A 5,904-nucleotide genomic window follows, 5' to 3' on the forward strand; every position below is an offset into this window, starting at 1 on the left:
CCGCGGGGGGCCCGCGACCCTCCGTCCCCAAGCCGCGCCGTCGCCCGGGCCCTGGCGACCCGCCGCCCCGAGCTCTGCTGTCTCCTCCATCCCCCGGGCGTGCGGGCGCCAGTGACCCGCCGTCCCGGAGCCCTGCGGAGCGCGTGGACTGAGACGGAGAGGCTCGCGTGGGCAGCGYGGCAGTTTGCCCCCCGAATATCCCAGTCCGGGAACAGCCTGTGTCTCCAGGGTGACCTCGAGGACCACGCACACCTCAGTGCCTAACCTCTTCCCTCCACGGGAAGCTGAGAGGGAACAGGGCTGTGGCATGCCCGTGGGGTCTGCTACCTTGGGAAAGCCCAGGAGAGCCCTCAAGTGTGAGCAGCTCCAAAGGTAGGAAAGGAGCATGGAACTACACCTCCTGCTGCATTTTCTGGACAAGATAAGCCCAGGAGAGCTTTTCTAAGCATCCTGACCAGAACTCAGCCTGGGAGAGACTCCTGCTTTGGAGACCTGCTGTTCTGCTGTACAGCTACGTCTGACAAAAGATCTCTGTTCATCTTGGAAAGGAAATGGCAGCGATCCTCAAAGCTGCCTCCATGCTACTCCTAGGCCCCTTTTGCTAGGTGGTGGGATTTAATGGTTAGTTTTTATCTGAGGTCTTCCTAGAAGAGCCTTGCGTCTGTGGGCCAAGGGATGGAGGAGGGCAGGTAACTGCTCTGCTGGTGGCTGTCGCCTGGTCAAGCAGCTAGAGCTGATTCTGAAACTGCTGGTGTGTCTCCTGTTTCTCTGAGGAGCCCTACGATCCTGCAGCTGGCATAAATAAGAGAACTCACCAAGAGGTGGCACTGCATAGGCTGAAACGGCTGAAACAACATGGAGACTCTTCCTGAGAAAAGGTGGAGGGGATCMTGCCTTACCCAGAGGTGGCTGATAAGAGAGAGCTCTGGGCCAGAAGTAATACCCCAACACGTAGACTGTAATGCTTTCATGTGCGGGAGGGCTGGGTGACATTGCAAAAAGAAAAAGAAAATGATTACCATGTGCAAAGACTGAACAGGAGTTCAGGGAACTCCTACTACAGGGAAATCCGAAGCCGGTTTCTTCCCGGGAGAGCGATGATACAGTCAGAGCCCTGGGACGGAGCAAAGCAGACCCCTTGGTGCGGCCCCAGAAGCTAAACAAGCAAACAAGCCATGAGACAGTCCCCTGGAAAGCAGAAGCAGCTCAGAAAGATTTCCGATAAGGATCGACTTCTGATTTTAATCAGCGTTACTCTGCTGTGGGTACCTGTATGTTCAGCATTTGCTCACGTTTGTGTTTTGTGCTCGTGCATTTCAGGGCACGCTTTCTGGAATGTACGGCAGTTTTTTCAGCTTTCTGAAACGCAGAAAAATGTACCGCAGCTGGGGGTGCTCCCCTTCCCTACCCTGCAGGAGAGCCCAGCCGAATGGTGCCGTTCCTTGTGCTCTTTCATGTGAGTGATGCTAGTGGCTGATTTACATGTAACAGCGCAACACTGATCTAGGCATAATAATGGAAAAGCTGATGTGGGATTCAGCTGGTGAAGAATTAAAGGATGGGAATATAATTAATGCAATCAGCCTGGTTTCTGGAAAATAGCTCTTGTCAAACTCTGATGTCATCCTTTGAAGAGATTACAAGTTCGGCTGATAAAGGTTATGGCATAGGAATAATAGACCTGGACTCCGTTCAGGCATGTGACTTAATCCATATAGTATTCTGATTAAAAATGAGCACAATACAACATCAAGAGAGACACCTTAAAGGGACTGGGAACTGGCAAACCGACAACCATCAATGGGGAATCCTTGCAGAATGGGAGCACTCTCAGTGGGTGTCCGCAGAGTTTGATGTGAAGCCCACTGCTATTCAGCATTTTCATCAATGGTCTAGAAATAGATTAAAAAGCCCTGCTGGGAAAAATGCAGGGGCAGGAAAACGAGAGGGGCAGGAGACATGGATGAGGTCAAGCCAGCTGTAGAAAACTTCATGAGCCGAGTCCAGGCAAATAAAGTGTGTTTGAACGTGCACAGATGCAAAATGATACTTCTTAGGGGCACAGAATGCAGGCCGCTGCTTCTAATGGAAAACTGGAGTTTGGAAAAGAACAATTCAGAGAAGAGTTTTGGGGACAGAGGGGAAAGCATAGGAGCAGGAGCCCCCTTGGGAAGTCCTGACCAGGATGGGGGGGGGGAAAGGGGGGCTGATGCTACAGCAGAAGGGGTCAGGACAGCCTTGAATGTAAAGTGGGGGAGTGGTGAGCGGCAGGATGGTTTTAGGTATCTAGGACACCAGTGAGAGGGGAACCCAAAGCTTGCCCAGTTCCAGTGCCTATATCTAAGGAGGCCGAAAAATTATAGCAGAAAAGGGTTAGAAAGGATCCCAGGCTCCAGAGAAAACCTTTTGCACTGAGACGTCTGAGAAATGCAGCCTCTTTAACTAGTTCAAAGGAGCCTAAGAGGTGCCCTGATTACAGTGCTTAAGCAGCTTCATGGGTGAGAGACTATCAGGTATTAGAAGGCTTTTCATCTCTCAGAGAAAGGCCCAGCAAGAATTCCTGGCTAAAACTGAACTCGCATGAGAAATCAAACCGAGGTTTCTCCCTGCAAGTCACCAGAAGAGACTCCCAAAGGCAAGGGGTAGGAGGGTGGGGAGCGGTGAGCAGGGGGTGACAGGGTTGGGTGCAGCAGGGCGCATGTGGCTGAGATATCAGGGTTCAACATGCATGCTGGGTCCTCACTTGCCCTGGAGCTCCTGGCATCCCTCCCCTTAGGCTCCACTGCTTACTGCTCCTTGGGGCCTGACTGGACCTGGGAGTAGCAAGAGAAATGCTGGCAGGACTTCGTTGGCCGGAGGCTGACAGTGTGTGCCCCGTGAATCTCAGAGGGGGAACGGCGTTGAAGCCGGCCGTGTGCTGCATCCGTGCGATGTCCGGGACACGTGGCTGGGCTGCGTGGGGTGGAGGTGAGGTGCCTGTTCCTGACTCTSTTCTCATCCTCAGATGCTGATTTACTGCTGGAGGCTGGCGTGGGGATAGCCAGTGACCCCACAGCACCATCTGGCAGGAATGTGCTCTGCACGAGCCACCTCCGAGCCATGTTTCCCCCATCTGGTGACTTCCACTATCCTGCTGGGGATGGCCTACTGACTCCTCCTGTGAGGTTTTCTAAGGCACTGACAGCAGGTACAGAGCAGGCAGGAGGATTTACTCATGCTTCACAGAAGAAGGGACAGCCGGGCCCCTGGAGGTTATAGCCGTGTAGAAGGCTTGTTGCTGGGCAAGAGTGACTTTTGCACCTGCTTCCAAACCTTTTGCCAGCAGGTCCCTTTCAGCAGTGCAGGATTGCTGCGCACTGTCCTTCCTCACGTCCTTAGAAATGGCAGCCCTCCGGTGCAGGCACCAGTTTTGGATGCAGACAGCAAACGCAGTGTTTCCCTCTTCATCGCATACAATTGGTGCTAGGTACTGAGATGCGCTCTTCCATCGCACCAACGCTCTTGCTACCGCCTTTGCAGCTGCTTCTTTGGAAGAAAGCCTGCAGGCTGTTTTCTGCATGTGCTACGCCGTGACAAGCAGGAATCAGTCACACTCCAATGGCCCAACAGCTAGTGACGTGCCTTCGCTGTGGGGAGCCTTGCACCCCCGTAAGCGGTGGGTGGCTTGCCTGGTAGCGTGAAGACTGCGCAACCCAGCTGCAGCATCTCAACGCCTCTTGCTTTCTGTGGTGACAACGCTGTCATTGTGCTCTGGCTAGATCACCCCATAGCCCTAATTTAGCATTTCCTCTAGGTCCGTCCTCCCCAGTGGTCTCCTGTCTCTATGCAGCTAGATGGTTTTTGCTGGTGTCATGCACAGTTTGGCTTGTCCTGGGGAGTTACTGCTGAAGGAAGAGCTGCTCAGCTTGTCAAGATGTTGCTTTTCTGAGAGCAGCCAGAAATTCAGAGAAGATGCTTCCCATCCCAGGCGTCCATCCACACCAGGATCAGGCTTTCGGCATCCATCCACACCAGGATCAGGCTTTCGGCATCTACCTGTGCAGGCAGGTGAGATGCAGCCAGGCGGCCTCCTTTTTGTATGCTACAAGAGATGAAGTCCCTCCGTGCTCAAGCCAAGCCCTCCCTGGGCCCCTTCCACTTCCATTTGCTGTTTCTCTAACCAGGTCCAGGGGAAAGATGAGAGCCATGGGCTCCCTCTGGAGTCACCTTGCTGCTTTTCACAGGTTGATACATGCACACAAAGGAGCCCAGTCCCTTTGTTTTGCCTGGGGCCAACATTTGCTGCTTCCAAATTTACCTCTGAATATCAAAAGAGTGAAGAACCAAGGCAAAAGTCACTGGCTGCAGGAAGGAGGACTCTGACTGCAAGATCTTTCAATGTTTCCTCCACTTTTCCTCGGTGGCTGAAAGGGTAAAGGCCAGTCAGCCAAAACTGTCCATTTCTCCTGCCTTAATCAGCTTTCTAATGTGGTCCTACCTCATACTTCCTCAAGATTACAGCATCCAGAAAGCAACCCCAACCCATGAAAACAAGAGCCCCTCTAAACCTGCCAGATTTCTTTACAACTTCTTTTTCAAATGGGATCAATAGTTTCCTGCAGGCATTTTCTAGTGGCAGTGGTGACCACCTCTTCCTCCACTTCATGTGATTTCAGCTTGTTAATGAGGGAATTATTCAGGTTTGCAGGTAAAACTAAGGTTCATTTAAGTGTTACACTACTTGCTTAGTGGGCAAAACCCCACTGAAAGAGTGCTCCAGTGAGTAAATGCTAATGTTCCTCTGTAGCAATTTGGGATCGGTGGAATTACAAAGTCATAAGGAAATGCTACATGGACCTTCAGCGAGTACGTGGAAGTCACCAGTTGTTGCCAAAGCCACATCACAACTTTGCCATACCGAGGAGGGCAACCAAGCACAAAGCCAAATTGTCATCCCTTCAGGTGACACCTTCACCCAAGGGAGTGGTCAGACCTCTAGACGGTTCATCCCTTCCTGCTCTCTCCAGGAAATGGAGAGTGAGAAGTTCCCAGCTGGAGAGCAGGTGGAAATGTTGGCACACGCTAGCCTCTAAACTAGATTATGAGAGAGGGCTGTGGAGCCAGAGTGAGGATGTGGGCCAGAAGGTGGAAGAGATGGGCATGTTTTAGCAGGAGTACAGCTGATATCCACCACCATGCATGGTCACAGCAGCCTGACTCGGAGCAAAGACTGACAGAGAAAAAGAGGGAAACAGGGACGCACTACATGAGTAAACAAGTTATTGTTGTGACCACTCAGCAAATCTCTCTCCAAGCCAAAGACTGCATCAGACTGGCAGGGAAACTAAGCAGAGAACTGCGTGCTGTGTTTGTACCTTCTCTAAGTCTTCATACGGCCCTGGGAGCAAGGGCTGTGCAAAGACACGACAGCAGAGAGCCGGCGCCAGAAAGCGCGTCAGCAAGACCCRGGGCAGAAGCAGGCAGAGAGGTCTCTGGGCTCTATGGACCTTAGAGCGCAGAGCCYCGTCGGCCTTTCCCCCAGCCTGCAGAGAGCAGCAGTCCCGGGACAGGCTCTGCTGAGGCTGGGGCGCCGCGGCATGCCCCGAAGCAGTGAAATGTCTGTAGGCCTGGTGCAGAGCAACAGCTTCCGCACAGGGAGCGTTGCGGATGCGCCGTCCACAGGTCCTGGGCCAGCGACCTTTGAGCTGCTGATCGTCCTCTGGGATGCAACCTTTGCATCCTACGGCTGCAAACGCAAGCAAGGCTGCAGTTTTTATCAGAAGGATGTTTTTGTTGCAGGGCTTTAGAAGTGAAACAGGCCAAGAGATCACCAGTGTTTTGGTGAATCATATAGCACGAATGGATCTGGTTTAAGGCTGCAGCCCCAATGCAAGCATGACATGCCATACATTTCCTAGCTCCTGG

The sequence above is a fragment of the Rhea americana genome, unplaced genomic scaffold, assembly GCF_003343005.1.
Source record: "Rhea americana isolate MKP2758 unplaced genomic scaffold, rheAme1 scaffold_255, whole genome shotgun sequence".
Classification (NCBI taxonomy): Eukaryota; Metazoa; Chordata; class Aves; order Rheiformes; family Rheidae; genus Rhea; species Rhea americana.